Consider the following 26,621-nt stretch of genomic DNA (forward strand, 5'->3'; position numbering starts at 1 on the left):
CTCCAAGGCCAAATGTGTATGATGCAAATAGACGTTCCTACTAGGGATCCGGTACATGGCTGAGTTATTCTAAGTGTAAAACCTTAGGTTGATTGTTCTAAACCTGGCTTACCCAAACGGACAGTTTGAGCCGAAGCGGGGGCAACGTACCGGGAGCACGAAAGTCTGCCCGGCCTAGTTACTTGTCCCAACTCCGTCTTATTTGGTATGACTTTAACAGAAAGGTGGGTCACGCGCACGTGTACACCATAAATTCAGAAGACTCAGAAAGAAGGGGGTTTCGTAGCAGTTGTATATATTCACAATTCAAATAATATTAAAGCGGTAAAAAAACATTTAGCATATTAGCATATAAACAGTTGAAAATCATATAGTAAATAAAGCCAATTAACACAGATATTTTAAGCTCGAATTCTTTAAACCCTGAACCAATGTTTCTGGGTCACAATAACACTGGTTAAAGTCCCCAGCAGAGTCGCCAGAGCTGTCGCACCTCCTTTTTACCGCGCCCGCGGGGCGCGTGGGGAGTTTTCTCCAATTGAAGGACAGTCGAAACGGGATTTGTTTATTTGTTTCAGAGTCGCCACCTGGGAATTTTAAGGCGTCCCAAGTCACCAATTTTAATCCCTGAATCGAGGAGAATATGACTCTGTTTATTATTCTGCGAACCAGAAATCCTGAGTAAGGAATTCTGTTAATCCGGAAGAAGGTGTTAGGCATTTCCGAATTCCGTGGTTCTAGCACGGTCGCTTAACTGTTTTTATTATTGGCTTAATTATCTTGATTTTATTAAATATATTGATGTTACATGATTTTACTACCGCTTATACTTATTGTGATTGAGGACCCTTCTTTGAATCGAATTACGCGTACGTATATTCGTGTTATAAATTTAAAAATGCGGAATTGTGTCACGCGTACGTGTACACGATAACTTTTGGTAATATATTTATTAAACAATCATTTTTCGAAATCGTGTCGAATCAAGAATATTTGTTTTTCTTAAATAGTGAACCGTACATCTCGGGTTTTTATGAAATTGATTTAACGCCTTTGGAAAAATCCTTTTATTAAATATTCGCTCGAAATTGCGCGTACGCATAATCCGAATTTTTTGCTTTTAAAAATATAATCAGGGTACGCGAACGTATCCCTAATTGCGCAAAATATTTGTAATGATATCAGGGATTTTTCCACAAATTGTTTATTATATTATGAGAAATCTTCATTTAAGATACCCATTAATTCTTGAAAAAGAATTCATAATTTATTGAATGTTGCCCGTTGATTATAATTTCCGAATATAAGTTATATTCATTCCAACTATTCAAATTCAAAGGACAGAATAAAAATATGATTAATACTATCTTTTAAAACAAATATGACGTATATATATATATATATATATATATATATATATGCCAAAGAATAAATTGCATATGAAACTGAAAATGAATGATTCATAAAGGAAGGAAATATTTTCCAAGAAATTTCATTATTTACTTAATGCAAATTCTATTTCTAATTACCATTTGATTTAAAGTGTTGCAATTTGTGCATATACATCTCAACTTATTCTCATATACTCGTTTTAATCTTAATAGACGAAATTAATTTAATTAATTATGCCTATGATTGAGTTAGGATAGATATAGAAATAATCAAACCAATTTGATTCTCAATCTATGTGAATTATTACTAACTATTAATTTTCACATTGTATAAGTTCCTAAGCCCTTTATTATTAAAAAAGAGAACAAATCTTGTTGACTTAATAAAATGATATTGCATACAATATTACTTACCATATTTGACATTTTGAACATACGGATTATACTAACGCATCTTTCAACTATAAATTATGAACACAACCAATGTTATGCCGAAAGATAGCAAATTGCAACCAATCATCATCTAGCTTTAAACAACAACTAATTAACTAACAAAATAAACTAATAGCATATTTTCTTTGATAATGCCATATTATGCTATACCTATCTAACAATACCATAAAGTGTAAATAAAAGCCAACTTTCTGTCATGCTTCCTATTTACACAACTCATAGATAACTAAACTAATGAAATTTGACATGGATAACATTATTACAAAGTTTTATATAAATTTCAAAATAAGACAATTAACTTGTAGCCATCGAGTCGAACTCACTACTGGTTAACCAACATGAAACCAAAGCTGAAATTTTCAACTAAAGAACTCAAATGAGTAGAAGACAGTATTACAATTCAAACTCTATTTATTTGTCATGTTGAATCTCTTTCCAACATAAAATTTAAAAGACATGTACCTGAAAATGAAGGTAGGAGGAGTAAATTTCAGCAGTAGAAGCAGTAACAAAATCAGCAGAATATACCAATAACACAGCAAGTCTGAACAAGAATAGGATTCAAAGAGCCCGGATGCACAGTAAAAGTACTTTTAAGAAATTTCAGATTTTTAACTGAAGAATGAGATCGAACAAATCCGGACAGATTCAATACCAAGAATAATATTTCTGATTTTGAGGTTTAGAACAAAGCAGACTGAAAAAAAAACTTTCAATTTCAAAAACACAGAATCAACTTCAATACTAATTTCCGATGTAGGATTCTGTTTTAATGTTTCTATTTTCTTTTCTTTCTATCTTCCTTTTCAAATTTCTGTTTAAACTATCTCTAAGCTCTCCAAATTTGGGTGTAAAACTCTCTTCTCTCTTCAAGTTTTCTGAAAACTCTCTCTGAAAACTCCTCTCTAAAAAAAAAACTTATCCCTCTAAGGTCTGTCCAGCTCCTGTATTTATACAGGGCTGGTTGCACCCTTTTAATGCTGGATGGACCCTTTATCCCTTTAAAAATCAGAAAGTTTTTCCATTAAAACTACTTTTGAATATTTTAAAACTAAGTGCTATTTATCCTGTTTTTCAGCAGCCCCATTATCCCTTGTTCCCCATTATTATCATTAACTAATAGCCATTAATACTCCATTATCAGCACACTATCACATTATTTCAATCCCAATAGTACCCCTTTGAAATCCTGATGTTATTACTGAAAAATCAGAACCTACTGCAAAACAGATTCTAAAATCTGTATAAACTTAATTATCTTTCTGATTTACAGCTATAACCAATCTTATTAACCTCCTAACACAATTGTATTTGACCAACATTTTGTAAACTTGAATTCAAACTTGACATTACAGCAATATTACACTGAATTCAGAACTAACATCATAACAACATATTACTGAAATTATCATAACAATTCAGACTGGACTTAACATTGAACCAAGATCAAACACACACAGGGTCATGGTCAATATACTGACAATGCCCTGTTCAGAAAACAATACATACACATCATACATTTGAATTTACTGGTTTATTAAACAAGAACTAACTGATTAACAATAACTAATTAACTGGTTATGGTAAAATAATCTATTCAAGACAGGCTGTCTCAGTCAACATTTTCAAAAGCAAGATTCACAATACAACTAATCGACGAACTTAATCTAGTCGATTACACACATTGTAATAAATCACAATCAATAGAAACAATTCACATTCGGATCAAGTAGATAGGTAGGAGACAGAAATGACATAATTAATCAAAATAAAAAATATAAAAAATTTACAAGCTATTAATACAGACAACAATACACGTAGAATACACAAAAGAAATAGAAAAATACCTCTGAATTTTAATCAGACTCGAACTCAACTCGGCTTCGGATTTTTGTTTGAAATCAAACAGACTTTATTCGAAGTATTCTCAGTTGAGAATACCTCGATTAAAGTCTCTTAGACCTCAACCCTTTACTCGAATTGGAGAAATTCCAAGATTGGAAATTTTTTAGGGTTTCAGGTTCTTGGATCTTAAATCCGAACATTTCCGGGCAGATTCGAAGGGAACCAAACATGATACAAGGGTGAGGGTAGCCTAGGGGTCATTTGGTGTTAGTTTGAAATGGATCTGAGTTTGTTCTTGTTTGGTCCGAATCTTCAAAAGAAGATTCGAGAAGTTCAGAACTGATTCGAGCCAAACTAACTTCAGATCCATAACAAGGCATACTAGGGGGTACTATGGTGTTAACTAGGGGTTGTTTGGTTTAGATCTAAACTCGGCTCGAATCTTCAAATGAAGATTCGAGAACCTTCAGGAAGATTCGAGAACCTTCAGGAAGATTCGAGCCAAGAGGCTAACATATTCGGATAGAGGGTGTTCAGGCGGTTCTGGGGTGTTAAGGTGCAGACCGGCGGCGTTGATGCCGCCGGGTTTCAGGCGAAGGGGAATAGGGGCGGCTAGGTTTAGGGATTTGGTTTGGAACGATGATGAACAGGAACGGAGGGGGGGTGTTTAGTTAGGGGGCCGGGGTAAGGATTATGGGTTTATATAGGGGAATGGTGGGTGGATATTGACCGTTGGATTAGGTAGGATGGACGGCTGAGATCTATTCACTTAACCAAACGGTGTCGTTTGGTTTAAGTTAGGGGGACGGGTTGAACCGGGTATTGGATCGGGTAAAGGTCTCGGGTTAGGGTGATGAAATCTTGGCCGTTGGATGGACTTAATCCAACGACCCCTGAGAAGCTACGACCAAACGCTGTTGTTTTGGCTTGTATGGATTGGACCGGTCTTGGGGCTACCTGGATTGGGCTGTGGGGGTAATTTGATTTGGGCCTGGATTTAAATCCAGGTCCGATTTTGTATTTTGTATATATATATATTTTTTCATTTTTTTTTCTAATTTAAATTTCTAATTGTAATTATAAAACAATTTTAACTTCACAAAAATATATTAATTACTCTATAACAATTATTTAACACATAGACAAAACATCAATCACACAGTGAAACATTTAAAATAGAACCAATGCATATTTTTGTGATTTTATTTAAATTATCTCTTAAATGCATAATTAAATCCTATATGCATGCAATATGTATTTTATTTTATTTTTTCATTTTATTATGACAATGTAAACACTTACGGACATAACACAAGTATTTAACACCACGCAAATTCAAAAATTACACAGTAAAAGAAATTTATTTTATTTTTTGATTTATTTTGTAGTAGTTTTTTTCGTAAGGCAAAAATCACGTGCTCACAGAAAGAATAACTGGCAAAGTAGAATTTGAGCCTAAGAACTCATACCTGAGGTGTGGAGGCAGTGGTTTCAACTCTAACACTAGAGGCTCCTCAATTGAAGGTTTTGTTTGTGGAGTTTTTCTATTCTCGAGGTCCAAAGATAATTTCCTAGGCTCATAAGAATAAGATCTCATTCCATGTAAAACATTCACGCACTCCACCTGGCTTGCATCCTCATTGACATCAAGATTCAATAGTACGACGTCCAATGGGTCCTCCACATTGATCATTGCAATAGTGTCATCAATTATCACCGATGTAACGAGGTCAAAAAAGAGCACACCTCAGTACTATTGGGCTGCTTCATTGATTTGCACACATGAAAGACCACTATTTCATCACCCACCCGGAAGGTGAGTTCCCCTGCTTCTACATCAACCAATGCCTTCCTCGTAGCTAGGAAAGGTCTTCCCAATATGATTGGAACTTCATAGTCCACCTCGCAGTCCAAGATCACAAAGTCAGCTGGCAAGATAAATTTGTCCACCCGGACAAGAACATCATCAATAATACCCAATGGTCTCTTCATTGTTCTATCTGCCATTTGTAATCTCATAGAAGTCGGCCTCGGCTGCCCGATACCAAAAGTCTTAAAACCGTAATAGGGCATCAAATTGATACTAGCCCCCAAATCACATAGAGCTTTAGCAAAATTCGCACTCCCAATGGTGCAAGGAATGGTGATAGCACCAGGATCTTCAAGCTTCGGGGCCATTGAATGCACTATAGAACTAACTTGGTGAGTCATCTGTATAGTTTCACAATCCATAGAATGCTTCTTTGTGACCAAGTCTTTCATGAATTTTGCATAGCCCGACATTTGTTCAAGAGCCTCCACCAAAGGCATATTAATGGACAAGTTCTTCTTCATGACAATGAACTTTTAAACTAATTCCTACTTTTCTGCTTCGTGAGCCTTTAAGGATAAGGTGGAGGTGGACTTGACAAATGAGCCTTGGCTTTTGGCACAACTGGCTCCGGCATGTCTATTATGTGTTTCCTAGACGGGTTCACATCATTTTGAGTTTCCACCTCGACATCTTGAATATCAATCCTCACTTCTTTGTTCACATTTTCATCAACCGCATTTTCAACTACCAAAGGGACTTCATCTTCTTGCAACTCAACATCATCATCCAAGATTTGCTTTTGTTTGGAGGCATTCACATCACCGCCTCTCCCACTTCTTGTTGTAACCACCATAACATGGTTGTTCCCACCTTTCGGGTTCACTACCGTATTACTTGGCAGAGTACCCTTAGGGCGAGTATTTAAAGACTGTGAGATTTGGCCTAACTGCACTTCCAAGTTTCTAATAGAGGTATTGTGGGAAGCCAACTGTGCATTCGAGTCCGCATTCTTCTTCATCATCTGTTCGAACATCATTTCAATTCTACCCATATCATTTCTAGAAGAACTAGGACCTTGGGATGGAAATGGTGGTGGATTGTTCGGTTGTTGCTACATTGGGGGCCTTTGAAAGCCTTGCCCCCGGTTTCCTTGGATTCCGGTGTTCCATCCACCTTGATTGTTATTGCCACCCCAATTATTGTTATTTCCATTCCAATTCCCTTGGTTGCTCTGATTGTTATTCTGATTGCCTCAGTTGTTGTTTTGGTTATTGTTCCCTTAATTACCATTGTTTTGTTGTTGATTTCCCTAATTGCCTTGAGGTCTCCATTGTTGTTGGTTGGAAGAGTTGCCCCGTTGGCCTTGATAATTATTCACGTATTGAACCTCTTCACTTTGTTCATCATAACAATCATTTTGAAATCCATCACAGTCATTATCAAATTGCCCAGAATTCCCTTAGTTTTGTTGCCTTCTTTGCCTTCTTTTGTTGACAAGCATATTGACACCCTCCAATGCATTCACTTGGCGAGGATTTTAGACTTGTTGCAACTGTGCCTTTGCCAATTGGTTCATAGTAGTTGTCAACTCAGCTTTAGCTTGCCCATGATCATGTATTTATTTGTGCAAATTAGTGACCGTGGGGTCACCTTGAGGCACATTGGCTCTACTTTGCCATGCAGAAGAAGTGTCAGCCATCTCGTCAAGTATATCACATGCCTCATTATATGACAGCTTCATAAAGTTGCCCCCGATAAGTTGGTTCACTATGTATTGCTTTGTGGTGTTAATGCCCCGGTAGAAAGTTTGTTGGATCATAACCTCGGTCATATTATTGTTGGGGCATTTTTTCACCATTGTTCTATAATACTCCCAAATCTTATGCAAAGGTTCCGTGGGCTCTTGCTTGAAGGCCAATATCTCATCTTGCAATGCCGCCAAATGCCCCGGTGAGAAAAATTTAGCAATGAAAGTATCCGCCAACTCATCCCAAGTAGTGATTGAATGGTTGGGAAGTTGCTCGAGCCAATCCAATGCCTTCCCTCTAAGTGAGAATGGGAAGAATCTCAACCTAAGAGCATCCTCAGACACATTAGTCTACTTGCTCCCCCAACATGTATCCACAAACCCCTTGAGATGTTTGTAAGCATTTTGATTTTTTTGCGCCCGTGAAGTACCCGCGTTGCTCTAGTAAGGTCAACATCACATTGGTTATTTGAAAATTGCTCGCCCGGATTCGGGGTGGGACAATAGCACTTGCATAGACTTAGTTCGGAAGCACTCTAGGAGCCACTCTTGGAAGTGGCAGAGGAGGGTCTGGAATATTGTCATTAACATTAGCATTATCCTGGCGGCCTCTATGTTGTCCCTGAGGTACAAGAGGCACCTCATCATATCCGACATCATCTACCTCCTCCCCCGCAATCACATTTCCAAGAGGGTCATTAGCGTTGTTCACTGCCATTTGGTACTTGAGTTATGACACAAACAAGTTAGTAACAAAGAAGTAAAGAATAACAATACACAAAACTAACTGAATAGATAGCCAAAACTGTTAGCTCCCCGGCAATGGTACCAAAAAGTTGATCGAGGCCTACTCCACACTACTATTGAGTAGCAATAGAGGGTCGGAGCAGCTTTTACCCGATTTAGGGTCGGGATCGATTTCCACAGAGAGCTAGAATTTGGAATCGAGTATCTATATAGTTTAGGGTTACGTATGTGTTTCCAAATTGCACTTCTAATCATTTTTGGGGTGTTTGATTTACTTCTACTTTTATCAAACTACAATGGTAAATGAATCTAGATTAAGCTAAGAGTAAAACTAAAGAGGGTTATTCGAATGGTTTAAAATGTACTAGGGTAGTGAGTTTCACCTAGGTGGTCAATTGATGGGTAATTGAATCTAAGACACGATTGACATGATTAGGGAGTATGATTTAACCGTTGCACGATATTACCCACTCTACACCTCTCGGTGGTTCGATTGATTTTGTACGAATTGACTTTCTCAAGACCAATTGGGTATGTAAATTTGCACAAGCAATCAAGGTTCAAGTCAGGTATTACTCTCTCGAGGTTTAACCCTTTAATTGGGGATATCAATCTCTTGAGTACGGACAAATTCCTTGTTGGACCAATTACGGAGACTTAGGCTCTCTTTCTCAAGAAGAGCTCAAGTCAACTAAACACAAACTAGTGTTTGCAACCACTAATTCAGTAATTAACCATCAAATTGGTCCAAATATCAAACACCCATAGTCAATCTAGCCATAAAATTCAAGACCCATCAATTACCCACAGAAGGATTGAGCCACAATCCTAGCTTATGGGTCTAGCTACTCATAATTAAAGAAGAAAAGCAAGAAATAGATGAAGAACAACTCATATTAATTAATTACTAAGATAAACAATAAGATTCAATGATGAAATGTAGATAAAATTGCCCAAAATGGCTAAAATATTCGAACCTACGAGCGCAGCTATGTTTTAAAACTATCTGATACCCTAAAAATGGGAAAAGAAGCTATTTATACTAAGCTGAAAAATCTAGACAAAAATACCCCGGCGAGGCTAGTGCGGACCGCACAAAATGGTGTGCGGCCGCACTAGGGCTCTGTGCTTGAAAATCTAACTCTCTGAACTCGGGCACTACGAAGGTAGAGTATGGACTGCGGCCGCAGAGGCTTCTAGTACGGTCCGCAAAAAATGGAGCGCGGACTGCATTTGCTTGAACTCGGAATTTGTCAACTCTCTGATCCTCCTTACTGCTGACCGTACTAAATTGAGTGTGTCCGCATTGATCTTAGTGCAAATCGCACAAAACCTAGTACGGCCGCATTGCCTTTGTGCCTGAATGTCATGCTCCTTGAACTTCACAGTACGGACCGCACAGAATGGTATGCGGCTGCACTAGCCTTGGTTTGCCTGAGCTTTGTCTTGTCTTGACACTTGTGCAAGTTTCACTCCTTTTGAGCTGATCTTTGACATCTTGTCACCTTGTTGATCAAACCTGCAATCAAGCATAACTTGTGAGCCTTTGGGACTATTTTGTACACATTTCTAATCAAAACTTAAGCAAGAAGGAGTATAAAATGTATCAAAATCCCTAGTTATCAACTCCCCCAAACTTAAGCTTTTGCTTGTCCTTATGCAAACAAAATAAGACCCACCCCTCAAGGAAAAATCCAAGAAAATTCAGTTGTCACTAGAGGTCGCGAACGCGGTCGAGGCTATGGCAATGGAGGGGGTGTAGCCCGCACAATAGCTAGGACAACACCTTCAAATCTACCAGCTGCCCCAGTTCATGATGAGGTCCCAGTTATGGATGCTCCAACAGCACTAGCTTAGGCACCGGCTATGCCTATTATGATTCCAGGCCTTTAAGAGGCCCTGGCCCAGATTCTATCAGTGTGCACTAGCCTATCTCAGGCGGTCTCAGTCACTACAACCGCAACTACTACTCAGGCCAGGGGAGGCACTCAGACTCCCGCCACTCGCACACCTGAGTAGGACGTGCATGGACTTCAGACACCGGGGGCACCTCCAGCCCAGCCGGTTGCATATGCTCAAGACTATGTTTCTCATGTTATTCCAGAGGACGAGCAGCGTAGGTTGAAGAGGTTTGGTAAACTTCAGCCTTCAACTTTCAGTAGTGCAGAGGGCGAGGATGCCCAGGGTTTCTTGGACAAGTGTTTAGAGGATACTTCGGACAGCGTGTATTTTGGAGACCAGTGGGGTCTCGTTCTCTACTTTCCAGTTCTCAGGGGATGCACTTAGTTGGTAGGAGGCTTACGAGAGGTGTAGGCCGATTAACGTATCACCCCTTTCTTGGCAGCAGTTCTCTGTCCTCTTTTTGAGAAGTTTGTACTTGAGTCTCGCCGTGAGGAGCTGCGCAGGGAGTTCAAGCAGCTTCGTCAAGGTGGCAGGTCTGTTACACAGTATGAGATGCAGTTCTCTGAGTTAGCTCGTCATGCGGTCTGGTTGGTTTCCACATATTGAGAGAGGATCATGAGGTTTATAGATGGCCTCAGTTTTCAGCTTCGATTGCTTACGACCAGAGAGAGTATCTGGTGCTACTTTTGATGAGGTTGTTGACCTAGCTCGATAGATTGAGATGGTTCATGATCAGGAGAGGATTGAGAAGGAGGCTAAGAGGCCTCGTGGTCTGGGCGGATTCAGTGGTACTCCTCATGGGGGTCAGTTTCAGCACGGCAGAGGCCATCCATTCAGGAATGCCCAGTAAGCTCACCCAGGTTATCGTGGGGCATCATCAGGTCATGGTTCTCACAGTTCTCATTAGGACCATTCATCACTTAGTGCTCTTCCAGCCCAGAGTTCGTCCCGTGCTCCATCAATTTAGGGCTCTTCCATGCTAGGGTGCATCTGCTAGTCATTCTGGTGCTAGGGGTTCCCTTCAGTCCCCGTCTCCAGCAGAAGTTGTTATGAGTGTGGAGAGTTGGGTCATATGTGGAGGCAGTGTCCTCATCGTCTTAGGGGTTCATCTCAGCAGAGGAGTTAGCCATTGGCTTCAGCGCCAGTTACTCACCACCACCCAGCCAGCTAGGGGTCACCTCAGAGGAGGAGATCGATCAAGTGGTGTTTAGACCCGGTTCTATGCACTCCCAGCTAGACCCAATGCTATTGCTTCAGATGTTCTGATTACAGGCATTGTCTTGGTTTGCCACAGAGATGCCTTTGTGTTATTTGATCCTGGTTCCACTTTTTCATATGTGTCATCGTATTTTGGTTGTTATTTGGATACACCTCATGAGTCTCTTGTTTCATCTATTCATTTGTCTACTCCAGTGGGGGATACTGTTGTCATGGACCGTGTGTATCGGTTGTGTGTGGTGACTATTAGGGGTCTGGAGACCCGAGTGGACCTTTTGTTGCTTTGTATGGTGGACACTGATGTGATATTGGGCATTTATTGGCAATCTCTGTGTCTTGTTATATTATATTGTCATGCTAAGATAGTGACCTTAGCTATACCAGGTGTGCCACGGGTTAAGTGGCGAGGTTCGACTGATTTGTCGCCAGTAGGGTGATTTCGTTCTGGAAGGCCCAGCGGATGGTTGGGAAAGGTTGTCTTTCATACTTAGCCTTTGTGAGGGATGTCGGTCCAGAGACTCCTAGTATCGATTCTGTTCCTGTTGTGAGGGATTTTCTCGATGTGTTTCCCACAGACCTGCCAGGCATGCCACTGGACAGGGATATTGATTTTGGTATTGATCCGGTGCCGATCACTCAGCCCATTTCTATTCCACCGTATCATATGGCACCAGTAGAGTTAATGAAGTTGAAAGAGCAGCTTCAGGAACTCCATGATAAACGGTCCATTCGGCCTACTGTGTCGCCTTGGGGTGTGCCTGTTCTATTTTTGAAGAAAAAGGATGGCACGATGAGGATATGCATTGATTACAGGCATTTGAACGAATTCACAATCAAGAACAAGTATCCTTTGCCTCGTATCGATGATTTATTTGACCAACTTCAGGGAGACAGAGTGTTTTCCAAGATTGATCTCCGTTCAGGTTATCACCAGTTGAAGATCAGGGACTCGAATATTCTTAAGACATCCTTCAAGACTAGATATGGTCATTATGAGTTCCTTGTTATGTCTTTTGGGCTGACCAATGCCCCATCATCGTTCATGCATTTGATGAACAACATGTTTCGGCCTTATCTTGACTCGTTCGTGGTTGTATTCATTGATGATATTCTGGTGTACTTGCGTAGTGAGGAGGAGCACGCAGAGCATTTGAGAGTTGTGTTGCAGAGGTTGAGGGAGGATAAGCTTTATGCAAAGTTCTCCAAATGTGAGGTTTGGCTTAGTTCAGTGGCTTTCTTGGGGCACGTGGTGTCCAATGAGGGTATTCAGGTTGATCCGAAGAAGATAGAGGCGGTTTAGAGTTGGCCCAGACCGTCCTCAGCCACAAAGATTCATTTTCTTGGATTGGCGGGTTATTACCATCGGCTCGTTCATGGATTTTCATCTATAGCATCACCTTTGACCAAATTAACTCAAAAGGGTGCTCTATTTAGGTGGTCGGATGAGTGTAAGGAGAGCTTTCAGAAGCTCGAGACTGCCTTGACCACAGCTCCAGTGTTAGTTTTGCCATCAACTTTAGGTTCATATACCGTGTATTATGATGCTTCGAGAGTTTGTATTGGGTGTGTGTTGATGTAGGAGGGTAGAGTTATTGCTTATGCTTCTCGTCAACTAAAGCTCCATAAGAAGAACTACCCTGTTCAGGATCTAGAGTTGGATGCCACTGTTCATGCATTGAAGATTTGGAGGCATTATTTGTATGGTGTATCTTGTGAGGTGTTTACTGATCATCGTAGCCTCCAACACTTGTTCAAATAGAAGGATCTCAATTTGAGGCAGCGGAGATTGTTGGTGCTGCTAACGGATTATGATATTACTATCTTGTGCCACCCGGAGAAGGCCAATGTAATGGCCGATGCTTTGAGCCGGAAGGCAGTGAGTATGGGCAGTCTTGCATTTATTCTTGTTGGGAAGAGACCTCTTGCAGTTGATGTTCAGTCCTTGGCCAATCGGTTCATGAGGTTGGATATTTCGGAGCCCAACCGGGTATTGGCTTGTGTGATTTCTTGGTCTTCCTTATTTGATCGCATCAGAAAGTGCCAGTATGATGATCCTCATTTGTTTGTCCTTAAGGATAGAGTTCAGCACGACGATGCCAGATATATGACAATTGGTGATGATGGGGTGTTAAGGATGCATGGCCAGATATGTGTGCCCAATGTGGATGAGATTCGAGAGTTCATTCTGGAGAAGGCCTATAGCTCGCAGTATTCCATCCATCCAGATGCCATGAAGATGTATCAGGATCTGAGACAACATTATCGGTGGAGGAGAATGAAGAAGGGCATTGTTGGATTTGTAGCTCGGTGTCTTAATTGTCAGCATGTGAAATATGAGCATCAGAGACCGGGTGGCTTGCTTCAGCAGATGGATATTCCAGAGTGGAAGTGGGAGCAGATTACTATGGATTTTGTAGTTGGACTCCCACAGACTTTGAAGAAGTTCGATGTTATTTGGGTGATTGTGATCGGATGACCAAGTTCGTGCACTTCATTCCTGTGTGTACTACCTATTCTTCAGAGCGGTTGACAGATATCTATATCCGAAAGATTGTTCATTTGCATGGTGTCCCGGTTTCCATCATTTCAGATAGAGGTAGTCAGTTTACTTTGCAGTTTTGGAGAGCTGTGCAGATAGAGTTGGGTACTCTGGTTGAGTTGAGCACAACTTTTCACCCTCACACGAACGGGCAGTCCAAGTGCACTATTCAAAAATATTGGAGTACATGTTGTGCGCTTGTGCCATTGATTTTGGAGGGTCATGGGATCAGTTTCTACCACTCGTAGAGTTTGCTTATAACAACAGTTATCAGTCAAGTATTTAGATGGTTCCATGTGAGGCTTTGTATGGGAGACAGTGTAGATCTCCGGTCGGTTGGTTTGAGCCAGATGAGGCTAGACTTTTGGGTACTGACTTGGTGCAGGATGCTTTAGACAAGGTGAAGGTAATTTAGGAGCATCTTCGTACAACACAGTCCAGACAAAAGAGTTATGCTGACAGGAAGGTTTGAGATGTGTCCTACATGGTTTGTGATAAGGTTCTATTGAAGGTTTCACCCATGAAGGGTGAGATTTGGAAAGAAGGGAAAATTGAGTCATCGGTTCATTAGGCCTTTTGAGGTGCTTTAGAGGATTGGGGAGGTGGCTTATGAGCTTGTTTTGCCACCCAACCTATTGAGTGTGCATCCGGTATTTTATGTTTCCATGCTCCGAAAGTATATTGGCGATCTGTCTCATGTTTTGGATTTCAGCACGGTTCAGGTAGATGATGATTTGACTTATGATGTGGAGCCAGTGGCTTTTTGGGAGCGTCAGGTTCAAAAGTTGAGATCAAAGGACATAGCTTTAGTGAAAATGCAGTGGAGAGGTTGGCCCGTGGATGAGGCTACTTGGGAGACCGAGGGGGAGATGCAGAGCTGATACCTTCACCTATTTGAGGCTTCAGGTAAGTTTTTTAACCCATTCGAGGATGAACGTCTATTTAAGAGGGGTAGGATGTAATGACCCGATCGATTATTTCATGAGTTACCGCTCTGTTTCCCCCATTTCTGCTTCTTATTGTCTTGTTCAGCTGTATTATGTATTATCGAGTTGGTTGGTTCGGATTCGGAGAGGTTTTGAAAAGGAATGAGACACTTAGTCTATTTTTAGTAAGCTTAGGTTGGAAAAGTCAACTAGATGTTGACTTATGTGAAAAAGGCTCGAATGTGAATTGTGAATATTCGGAGAGCTTTGGGAGGTGATTTGGGACTTACTAGCGTGATCGGAATATGTTTTGGAGGTCCGGAGGAGATTTAGGCTTGAATTGGCGAAATTGGAATTTTGGCGTTTTCCGATTGATAGGAGAGATTTTGATATAGGGTTCAGAATGGAATTCCGGAAGTTGGAGTAGGTCTATTGTGTCATTTTTGATGAATGTGCAAAATTTCAGGTCATTTGGACGAGGTTTGATAGACATTTTGATCGAAAGTGGAATTTGGAAGTTTTTGGAAATCTTAGGCTTGAATCCGATGGTATTTTGGTGTTTTAGTATTGTTTTGACTCATTCAAAGGCTCAACTAAGTTTGAATGATGTTATGGGATGTGTTGGCATGTTTGGTTGAGGTCCCGAGGGCCTCGGGTGAGTTTCGGGTGGTTAAATGGATCCAAATCATGTTTGAGAAGTTGCAGAAAAATCTGCTGTTGGTGTTGCAGACATTTGGCATTCGCGCTCGCGAAGGGATGTGGTATGAGGCAGGAAGTTTGGCCTTCATGTTCGCGATGTGGGTCCCGCATTCACAAAGGGTTAGGTTCAGTGTTCACCAGGAACGCAATGTGTTTCTCGCGTTCGCGTAGAGTAAATGGGAGCGGCTGGGTCCATTTTTATTTGCGCTTCGCGTTCACGAGCTAGAGGTTGCGTTCGCGAAGGGTTGAGGAGCTGAAGCTTTGCGTTTGCATTCAGGATGTCGCGTTCGTGATGAAGGATTTAAGTGGTCAACAAATTTTGTACTTCGCGAATACGAGGCGTTGACCGCGTTCGGGAAGAAAGAAAGGGTCACCTGGGCAGAATTGAAGAGGGAATTAAAGGGAAACACTTGGATATAAGATTATGGACTAAATACTTGATCCTATTATGATTTCTACCAAATTAAACATGAATTTTATGGAATCTAAAGCCTAAAATTGGAGAGTTAGGGCTTGGAATTTGGGATTTTGATTTGAGGATTTGAGGGGTCGTTTATGGTCGTATTTTGATGTATTTGATATGTACAAACTCGTGAGAGCGTAAGAATTCTAGTTTTGCAATTTTGATCAGAATCCGAGATGTGGGCCCGGGGGTCGGGTTTGACCAATTTCGGGATTTTTGATGTAAATTGGTTATTTTCGAGTGGGCTTTGTTCCCTTAGCAAATTTTGATGGTATAAATCTGTTTTTGGATAGATTTGGAGCAATCGGAGGCTGAGTAGAGAGGCAAAGGCATCGCGGGATAGAATTTGGACCGGATGGAGGTAAGTAATGATTGTAAATATTGTCCTAATGGTATGAAACCCCGGATTTCACATCGTTGTGTTACTTTGAGGTGACACACATGTTAGATGACGAGCGTGGGGTTGTGGACCATTGGGGATTGTGACTTGGTCCGTCTTGTACGAATATTAAGTCGCATATTTGATTTAGAACTACTTGATATCATTGTGTTTGGAAAGTACTATCATGTCTTGGGCTGAATGCCATATTTGGGCCTCGTGCCAAATGTTTTGGACCCTTAGGGGCTTTTTACTGCTATTCCTCACTGTTTTTAATTCATAATTATACTCAGTCATGCTGTATTCTACCGTTTTCATAACTCAGCCATATTTACTCCGTTTTTTATATTTCTAAATTATATTTGGGGCTAAGCATCATGTTTTACAGTTGCCCGATGGTCTTGAGAGATTCTGATTGAGTGAGGCTGAGGGCCTGTGTGGTGAGGATTATTATGGGATCGGGCTGAGTGCCGCAGCAAGTGTATTGATTGTGATATATGAGAGGTAGAGGGCCTGATTTTGTTATGCCACGAGGTGGCTTGTAATAGCGCTTGGGCTGTAGGAGCCTCTCCAGAGTCTGAACACACCCAGTGAGAGCGGCTACCTAGTATGAAATGTGATACTGCCCGAGGGGCTGATGTTGTTTCACGTTATTGCGGAGGGGCTGATATGAGTGATCGTAAAGTAGACCGAGGGGCTGATACGAGTGGTTGTGAGGTAGCCCGAGGGGCTAGTTCTGTTAATATTTTTCCCGATGGGCTATTTTACGTTTCTTTCCTTTTTCTCGCTGTTTTCATCACTCGTTTGAACTACTGAATGATGTTTTAAATGGGTTTTACTGAACTGAGATGTTTTTACGAGTATTTACTGCTTTACTGCATTGTTCTGGATTTATACTGTTTTGTTATAGCATTATGCTGTGTTTTTGTGTTTTCTTACTGCTCAACTGCCTTTACTTTTATTACTAACTGAGTTGGTAAACTCACATTACTCCCTATGCCCCGTGTGCAGATCCAGGAGTCTCGGGTCACCCCGTGTTGACTAGGTAGCTGCTTGGCATTCACAGCCCAGTGCATTTCCTTCCAATCTTTATTTCACTTTGTACTAGCTTTGTATCAGACTATGTTGTCTTTTCAGATTCCTAGACAAGTTGTAGATGCTCATGACTAGTGACACCGTGATGTTGGGCTGTGTTTTGGTTTCTGCACTGTTTTAACCTACTTTATTCTATAGAATTTTAGCTTATTAATGTTTTTAAATGGATTATTATACTTGCTTGGTTGGTGTTGGGGGTTTGTGTCGGCTGGCCTAGTTTTACGACAGGCACCATCACGAGCGGGTCCATTTAGGGTCGTGACAGGTCCGTCATATTTACTGTAATTTCTTTTTCCTGAATAAATCTATTTGCTTGTCATTAAGTTGCACCGCTAGCATACTAGTTAGGAGGGAGTCAATAAATATCACTACATATACTCCATTGATTTTACTACAATAATAAAAGATATAATTAGTTACTAAACAAACCAAAAAATGAGTAAAACGAATAAATGACACAATGAATTTACCTTTGCTGAAAAAACCATTTCTTCATAAGCACATCTTTGCCAAAGTCTGTAAGCTGGCCAGGTTTTATCAAAATACTAGGCATCATGTGTGCGAGGGGTTGAATGACACGACCCTAAAACTGACTCGGTCGTGATGGCGCCTAATGTGAAACTAAGACAGCCAACATAAACCCCAAACTAACCAGAAATTCATAATACATCATTTTAAGCCATTAATTAGCTAAAATCCCATAATATAAGTTAAAATAAACAGTGCGAAATATATATAACACAGCCTGACATCGGGTGTTACCAGTCATGGATAACTACAACTCGTCTAGGAAAGAGAAAGGACAACATAGTCAGAAAACAAAATACTAAGACAATCTGAATAAGATAGGAAGGAGAAGCACTGGGCTGCGAACGCCAAGCAGCTACCTAGTCAACTCCGGATACCTACTGGAAGACTAACCAGCACTCACTATCGCGTCCCGAGACTCTTGGATCTGCACACAAGGTGCAGGGAGCAATGTGAGTACGCCAACTCAGTAAGTAATAAAAGTAAAAGCAGCTGAGTAGTAAGAAAACAGGTAATTTCACATCATAGCACTACAGCAAAAACGTATATGCCCAGAACAATACATTAAATCAATAAAATTTCATAAAAACAACTTAGTTCAGTAAAACCATTTTAAAACGGCTTTCAATAGTTTCAAACGAGTGATGAGAACAATGAGTAAAAGAATTGAAACGTAAACAGCCCCTGAGCAAAATATGTACCACAACTGCCCCTCGGGCAAAATATCAACAGAACCAGCCCCTCGGGCTACCTCACAATCACTCCTAATTAGCCCCTCGGGCAACAACATGAAACAGCAACAGCCCCTCGGTCAATATCGCATCTCTCACATTGGGTACTCGCATTCACTGGCTACTATATAAAATGGGAGCGCGTTGCACGCCTGCAACGGTACTATATGAAAAGGGAGCGGGTTGCACGCATGCAATGGTACTATATAAAATGGGAGCGGGTTTCACGCCTGCAACGGTATTATATGAAATGGGATCGGGTTGCACGCCTGCAACGGTATTACATGTGTACTTGTTTCTTATTTCCTTATCTTTTCCTGGTAATTGATTTATGGCGTTCCTTACATTTCTCTACTGTTATTCTATTGTTATCTGTTACTCCCCACATCATGTTTCCCCCGCCCAACTTTAGCTGTAATTATCTGCTTTTATTTTCGTTGTATATGATTTAACTGCACAGGTTTATTTGGTAGTCTGGTTAGGCTAGGCATTTACTAGTACATAGGGTCGGTTGTGCTGATACTACACTCTACACTGTGTGCAGATACTAATACCGGAGCATTAGGACCGCACAGAGGGTGCTGTCTTCAGTCCATTCAGGCCACCCGAGGTAGTCCTGTAGACGTCCGCAGGCCTTGGAGTATCCTCTTATCTTTTCTCTTTCTATTTTTACTTATTCAGAGACAGACTTGTGTATTTCCATTCAAACCTTATTTGTAGTATTCTTAGATAGTCCGTGACACACCAAATTCTAGGTAGTATTGTATTTCAGATTATATAACAAATATTCGGTTAATGATTAAGTTTTCGTCTTCTGCATTTTTGGTTATTTAGTTTATTCCATTGCTTAAATCACTTATTACTTTGAATTATTGAACATGCTTAATAAAAAGGGATAATGAATTTATAATACTCGGCTTGCCTAGCTTTCACGAGCAGGCACCATCACAACTCCCGAGGGTGGGAAATCCAGATCGTGAAAGAAATCTTTGAAACCCGTCATCTGGTATTCTGGTGGATCATCACCCAAATGCACAAAAGACAGGTATACTGTCACCAATTCTTCTTTATGAGCCTAACTCCACACAGAGATTCCAATTTTTAGAAAACTAGTTACAAAACCAGCATTATAGGGCTGGTCTGCATTGTTTGATCAAGCTGCTATTTGAACTCCTATGCTAATGCTCTCCAAACAAGAGTTCCATCCATAATCACTCAAAAATCCACCCGTAGATGGATATCCCAAGATTTCCAATTGGGGTACCCAATTTCTCACCACCATTCCACTTCCTTCCCCTCTCTCTTCAAACTCTTTTGGTAATTTAATCTTATTTCCTTCTTTCTCTGCTTTAAACCAAGAGCGAGCTCATTGATCTTTCCTTGTGAGAACTTAGTGTTTGTTCCAAATGATGTGAATATTACTGAATTAGCATCTTGCTTGTCGATAAATTCTAGGCATTCATGACGATTTCAGTTTGGCTCAAAAGATTTTAAACTCTTTTTAAGCAAATCAATCAAAGAAGATGAATGGGCTAATCCTAGTTAAGGATAATTGACTCTAGATCCGAGATGAATAATATGAATTACAAAACATAGCCGGATATAAATGTTGACGGCGATTATGGCAAGATTTAATAACATAAAGAAAGATGAATTGAGTAACAAAAATGTAAATAAAGGAAAAGATTCTCCCGATCTTCAGTGAGATAAATCTTCTTCAATTTGATAAAGGTGAAGGATAGACAAATACAAGAACCTTAGGACCCTTTTGGATCTGATGAAGATATGGGATCACCGATCCTCTTCTTTCTTTAGAGAGGTATGTTTACATATTTTCTAGAAAGAGGGAGAGGGAGAGGGAGAGAGCCCCCCCCCCATGGGAATTTCCTTTTGCTTGTATATATAGTCAAAATAACCCTCTTACCCCTGCCGCAACTTGACGTGTTTGGGTAAGTGGGGTTTCCTTGTCTTGGGAAGGCATTGCCCTCGTTGCTGTGTCGAATGCCTTAAAGGAGGGATGAGGTTAACTTTATTGACCTCTTCTATTTGGTAGCAATAATGGGGTCATGTCCACCCTGGTCGATGTTGTCAGATTTTGACCAATACAGTTAGTCCCTCCGTTCGTCAGGGTCGTGCCTCGTCGGACCCGACGGATGGAACATGCGTACGACGTAGCTGAGAGGAATCTGACCCCTCATTTTGTTCCTTAGTCGCACTCTGCATATTTTGGGTGGCACGGGAAGCAGGCACCGTGAACGAGGCAATTTATGAGGAAGCACGAACGAAAGCTGGTGAGGCTCGTACAAATTGTGGATACGACGCGGCGACACCCAAAGCTAATAGGGGTGCGGATGGTGATGATGACGAGCCTTATGGAGATGGTGACTACGACGGCAGCGATGAAGACACTGAGTGAAAAGATAGATGTCTCTTTTGACTATTGATCCAGGCCGTATGTAATCCGCAACTATTTGCGCAGTGACTTTGTATAAAGAAGAATTTTTTTGTTATTCGCCTTGTACTTTTGTGTTTTTGCTTTTGCGACTTTGGTGCAAGGTAGATTCCCACGTGGCGAGTCCCGGTCTTTCTTTCCCTTTATATTTTCTTACGGTACCGGGTCTTAAGAAAATTTTGAACTCTCTTTGGCTATGGCTCGTAGCCCCGAGGGTGCATTTTCAAACTTTTATCGAAATATCATCCCGTTGTTGTCCGATCGAGGTAGGACGCTTCGTTTTGGTGAAGGCTCATGGCCTTAGAGGGTATTATTTCAATCTTATCGAAATATTGACCTATCATCGTTCGATCAAGGTCGAACCCTTCTTTTTAGCGAAGGCCTTTGGCCTTAAAGGGTGTTGTTTCGAGCTTGTCAAAAAGTTAACCCGTTGTGGTTCCAACGAGATCGAATATTGATACGGACGAGGTCGAATGTTGATTTGGAAGAGGCCGAATGTTGATTCGGACAAGGCCGAAGGTTGATTCGGACGAGGCTGTGTTATTTCAAACAAGGCCGAATGTTGGTTCGGATGAGACATAATATTGTTTAGGACGAGACCAAAAGTTGATTCGGACGAGGCCAAAAGTTGTTTCGGTCGAGGCCGAATGTTGATTCGGTCGAGGCCGAATGTTGATTCGGTCGAGGTCGAATGTTGATTCGGTCGAGGCCGAATGTTGATTCGGGCGAGGCCGAATGTTGATTCGGGCGAGGCCGAATGTTGATTCGGGCGAGGTCGAATGTTGATTCGGGCGAGGCCGAATGTTCATTCAAACGAGGCAGAATGTTTTTTCGGTCGAGGCCGAATGTAGATTCGGACGAGGACAAAAGTTGATTCGGACAAGGCTGAATGTTGTTTCGGTCGAGGACGACTTTTAATTCAGACGAGGCCGAATGGTGTTTCGGTCGAGGCCAAATTCTTTTTCTTTGGTGAAGTCCCTTGGCCTTAAGGGTGTTATTTTGAACTTATTGAAATGTTAACCCGTCGTCGTTCGATCGATGTTGAAGTCCCTTGGTCGTAAAGGTCGATTCGGACGAGGACGAATGTTGGTTCGGACGAGGCTAAAATTTGATTCGGACGAGGCCAAATGTTGTTTTGGTCGAGGCCGAATGTTGATTCAGATGAGGCCGAAAGTTGATTCGGACGAGGCCAAATGTAGGTTCGGTCGAGGCCGAAATTTGATTCGAACGAGGCCGAATGTTGGTTCGGACGAGGCCGAATGTTGGTTCGGACAAGGCCGAAAGTTGATTTGGGCGAGGCCGAATGTTGATTTGGACGAGGCCGAATGTTGTTCTGGTCGAGGCCGAAAGTTGATTCGGACGAGGCCGAAAGTTGTTTCGGTCGAGGCTGAATGTTGTTTCGGGCGAGGCCGAATGTTGTTTCGAGCGAGGCCGCATGTTGATTCGGACGAAGCCGAATTGTGTTTCGGTCGAGGCTGAATGGTGTTTCAGTCGAGGCCGAATTCTTTTTCTTTGGAGAAGGCCCTTGGCCTTAAGGGTGTTATTTAGAACGTATCGAAATGTTAACCCGTTTTTGTTCGATCGATGTCAAACTCTTGTTTGGCGACAGCCCTTGGCCGTAGGGGTCGACCTATTATTTTTTGGTGACGGCCCTTGGCCGTGAGGGTCTAGCCCCACTTTTTTGGAGATGGCTCTTGGCCGTAAGGTCGATTCAGACGAGGCCGAATATTGTTTTGGTCGAGGCCGAATTCTTCCTTTTGGTGATGGCCCTTGGTCGTAGGGGTCGACCTATTCTTTTTTGGCGACGGCCCTTGGCCGTAACGGTCGAGCCCCTCTTTTTTGGCGATGGCTCTTGGCCGTAAGGGTCGATTCGGACGAGGCCGAATTCTTCTTTTTGGCAATGGCCCTTGGCCATAGGGGTCAACCAATTCTTTTTTGGCGACGGCCCTTGGATGTAAGGGTCGAGCCCCTCTTTTTGCCGTCGTTCGATTGGGGTCGAACTCTTCTTTTTTGGCGAAGGCCCTTGGCCTTAAAGGGTGTTATTTCAAACTTATCAAAATGTTAACTCATCGTCGTTCGATCGAGGTCGAACTCTTCTTTCTTGGCGAAGGCCCTTGGCCTTAAAGGGTGTTACTTTTGTAACTTATCAAAATATTAACCCGTCGTCGTTTGGTCGATGTTGAACTCTTCTTCTTGGAGAAGGCCCTTGGCCTTAAAGGGTGTTATTTCGAACTTATCGAAATGTTAACCCGTCGTCGTTCGATCAAGGTCGAACTCTTCTTCTTTGGCGAAGGCCCTTGGCCTTAAAGGGTGTTATTTCGAACGTATCGAAATGTTAACCCGTCGTCGTTCGGTCGAGGTCAAACTTTTCTTTGGCGAGGGCCTTGGCCGTAGGGGTGTTATTTCGAACATATCGAAATGTTAACTCGCTGTCGTTCGATCGATGTCGAACTCTTCTTCTTTGGCGAAGGCCCTTGGCCTTAAAGGGTGTTATTTCGAACATATCAAAATGTTAACCCGTTGTCGTTTGGTCGATGTCGAACTCTTCTTCTTGGCGAAGGCCCTTGGCCTTAAAGGGTATTTTTTCGAACTTGTCAAAATGTTAACCCGTTGTCGTTTGGTCGATGTCGAGCTCTTCTTCTTGGCGAAGGCCCTTGGCCTTAAGGGGTGTTCCTTGGGGGAGTCCCAATTTGCTTAATTTTGTTGGAATTGGAGAATATGACGTATTTCCTAGGGAAGTCCTAGTTTGCTTAATTTTACTTGCATTGGAGAATATGATGTATTTCGTGAGGGAGCCCCAGTTTGCTTAATTTTGCGATCATTCCTTGTTCGTGTCTCTGGGAGAATGCTCCTACTTCTATTCTATTTACAAAAAGTCAGTTAAACCAAATGAAATCGCTCGTTACCTCGATTTGATCAGTCGGCGAGTGAAGAGGAGTGGCGGCGAGTGGAGAGGAGTGACCATATTTGCCTTCTCCAGTTATGCTTTTACTGTCCGCTACCAATTTTGGGGTGGTTGTTCGCTTTAGTAAAGTTTTTTGTTGTTGTATAGATAGCATATTATGATATTTCAAACATAAAGTTAAGATTGCTCCATCTGCCCTCTTTTTCCACTTCGACGTTCTATGGGCTGTCATTTTCTTGAGTTTGTTTTGTGCAATTGCAGCCCTTCCATCTTTGTAACTTGGACGTTTTTAACTTCTATGTCCAAGCTCTTTTCATTTAAGACAATTGAACTCATAAGTCCTTGAAGTCACTTATCTGTTTTCTACAGTTGAAATACATAATCAAATTTATCCAATGATAAGAAATGCCTTTGATTTGGCATTTAAAGAACACAGAAGTTGTACGAATATTCTCTTATACGGATAGTATATTAAAAATTTGAAGCTGCAGAAGCAAAAGAGAGTTTAAGAAAGCTATTTCGTCTTTCCATGTTATGGTAGACAACCGTACTAGGAAATATCTACCATGAACAGAACGTGGAACTGGAATTGAATTCCAGATCTAGAGGAAACTAAAATTTTAACTAGAAAATCCCCACAGACGGCGCCAAATTGTTTGGCTCAAAAGATTTTGAACTCTTTTTAAGCAAATCAATCAAAGAAGATGAAGGGGTTAATCCTAGTTAAAGATAATTGACTCTAGATCCGAGATGAATAATATGAATTAGAAAACATAGCCGGATATAAATGTTGACGGCGATTATGGCCAGATTTAATAACATAAAGAAAGATGCATTAAGTAACAAAAATGTGAATAAAGGAAAAGATTCTCCCGATCTTCAGTGAGACGGATCTTCTTTCATTTAATAAAGGTGAATGATAGACAAATACAAGAACCTTAGGACCCTTTTGGATCTGATAAAGATATGGGATCACCGATCATCTTCTTTCTTTGGAGAGGTGTGTTTACATATTTTCTAGAAAGAGGGAGACCCCCCCCCCCCCCCCGTGGGAATTTCCTTTTGCTTGTATATATAGTCGAAATAACCCCTTTACCCCTGCCGCGACTTGACGTGTTTGGGTAAGTGGGGTTTCCTTGTCGTGGGAAGGCATTGCCCTCGTTGCTGTGTCGAATGCCTTAAATGAGGGATGAGGTTAACTCTACTGGCCTCTTCTATCCAGTGGCAAGAATGGGGTCGTGGCCACCCTGGTCGAAGTGGTTAGATTTTAACCAATACAATTTCTGTCACTAGATTCGTGTGACTCTAGCAGCATATGAAGTGGACCAACAACCCACAATGGCTTCTTGTCTTTTTCATTATTTGCAAGTAATAAATCAATGTACTTTCCTTCCACATATCTATGGGAGTTCATGAATTCTCTAGAGTTGAGTGTCCATTCATGTGTCATTCTAACGAACAATGCCTCAGCTCTCCATCATAGGAAACTCGTCCTGCAATTGCCCAACTATTTGGTCATGATCATCATCAACAACAATGTGATCATGATCATGACATTGACGGAGCAAAGAGTATCTAGTAAAAGCTGAATCAATATAAGACTCGACATTTGGAAATGAAAACACATCCCCCATAGAATGCTTCATAGCATTGTCCTGAATTAGTACCAAACCTTTGCAATGGTGGAGAGTTCAAGGCATATTTAACGAATGGGATCATCAAGTTTGTGTATCAAACACAGTAATCGAAGGCACGCCAGCGCCAGCACTTTCGGTGTCTTCTGTTTCTGAAGAAGAAGAAGGTATCAAAAGGTCATTGAAATGAATGTCGGAGGCCTTGAGATCACTTTGGACGCGCAATTTCAAATCTTGGTTTTGATCTACAAGGCTGAGGAAGTGTACTGGTATATTATGTGAAGCGATAAACCGAGCAAGAACGAAGAACTGATTGAGACGGCCATATTCAAGAAATGGAACCATGGCCACAATCACTTCATTGGTAGCCATTGGAACAAAAGAAGAAAGACTGAGGAGAAATGAAAATTGTACAATGAGCTTTGGCTTAACGGTGGGAAATGCCTTATCTTATATGGTCAAGTGCCAAAATTCACGTGATAAACATGATGCCATATGCAGATCTGGGAAATAAAAACAAGAGATATTTCTTTTTTGACTATTGATCAGTATTTAAAGAAGACAATAACTACACCCAAGTGGATACATTGTTAGGTAGTTTCAGTTTCAAATTACTCACAAAGATCATTGTATGGATGAGTCAGTTTGTGAATATTTAGTGAAAGTATATGAATGATGTTATTCGTCCATGCGTTTTAACAAAGTGAACAACATCTAATTAAATTAGTTATAATTGTTGAATATGTGAATGAAATAATTCTCATGACAACTCGAGAAGAGCTCTAGACAAAACTTTGTCTCGAACTGCAAATTAGACAAAACTGTGACAACTCGAGAAGAGCTCTAGATAAAACTGTCTCGAACTGCAAATTGAACATTTAACAAGCATATTTGTATTTACCATTAATCTGTTTATACCTAAAAGGTTCTGAGCCTAATAGACAATTCGTTTTTTGGACGCCTTTGAGACAGACTTATTACGGTTTTGCGGTCAAGAGTGCCTTTTGCTAATTAAGGTGCACTTTTGAGTCTACTTCTACTACTTTAAAATACTACTCTTGCATATCATAAGAAATAATTGTTACTGTAAACAAGGCTACATATTGAATAGAAAGAAAAATAGTACTACTATGGAAAATAACAAAGTCTAAAAA

The 26,621-nt window shown here is 41.1% G+C and overlaps 1 pseudogene; it reads right to left on the reverse strand.

The window, feature by feature from the left end:
• Positions 1 to 17,992: 17,992 nt before the first annotated feature.
• On the reverse strand, positions 17,993 to 25,868 carry LOC142163454 (zeatin O-glucosyltransferase-like; annotated as a pseudogene).
• Positions 25,869 to 26,621: the final 753 nt, after the last annotated feature.

Source organism: Nicotiana tabacum, chromosome 8 (genome assembly GCF_000715075.1).
Source record: "Nicotiana tabacum cultivar K326 chromosome 8, ASM71507v2, whole genome shotgun sequence".
Lineage (NCBI taxonomy): Eukaryota > Viridiplantae > Streptophyta > Magnoliopsida > Solanales > Solanaceae > Nicotiana > Nicotiana tabacum.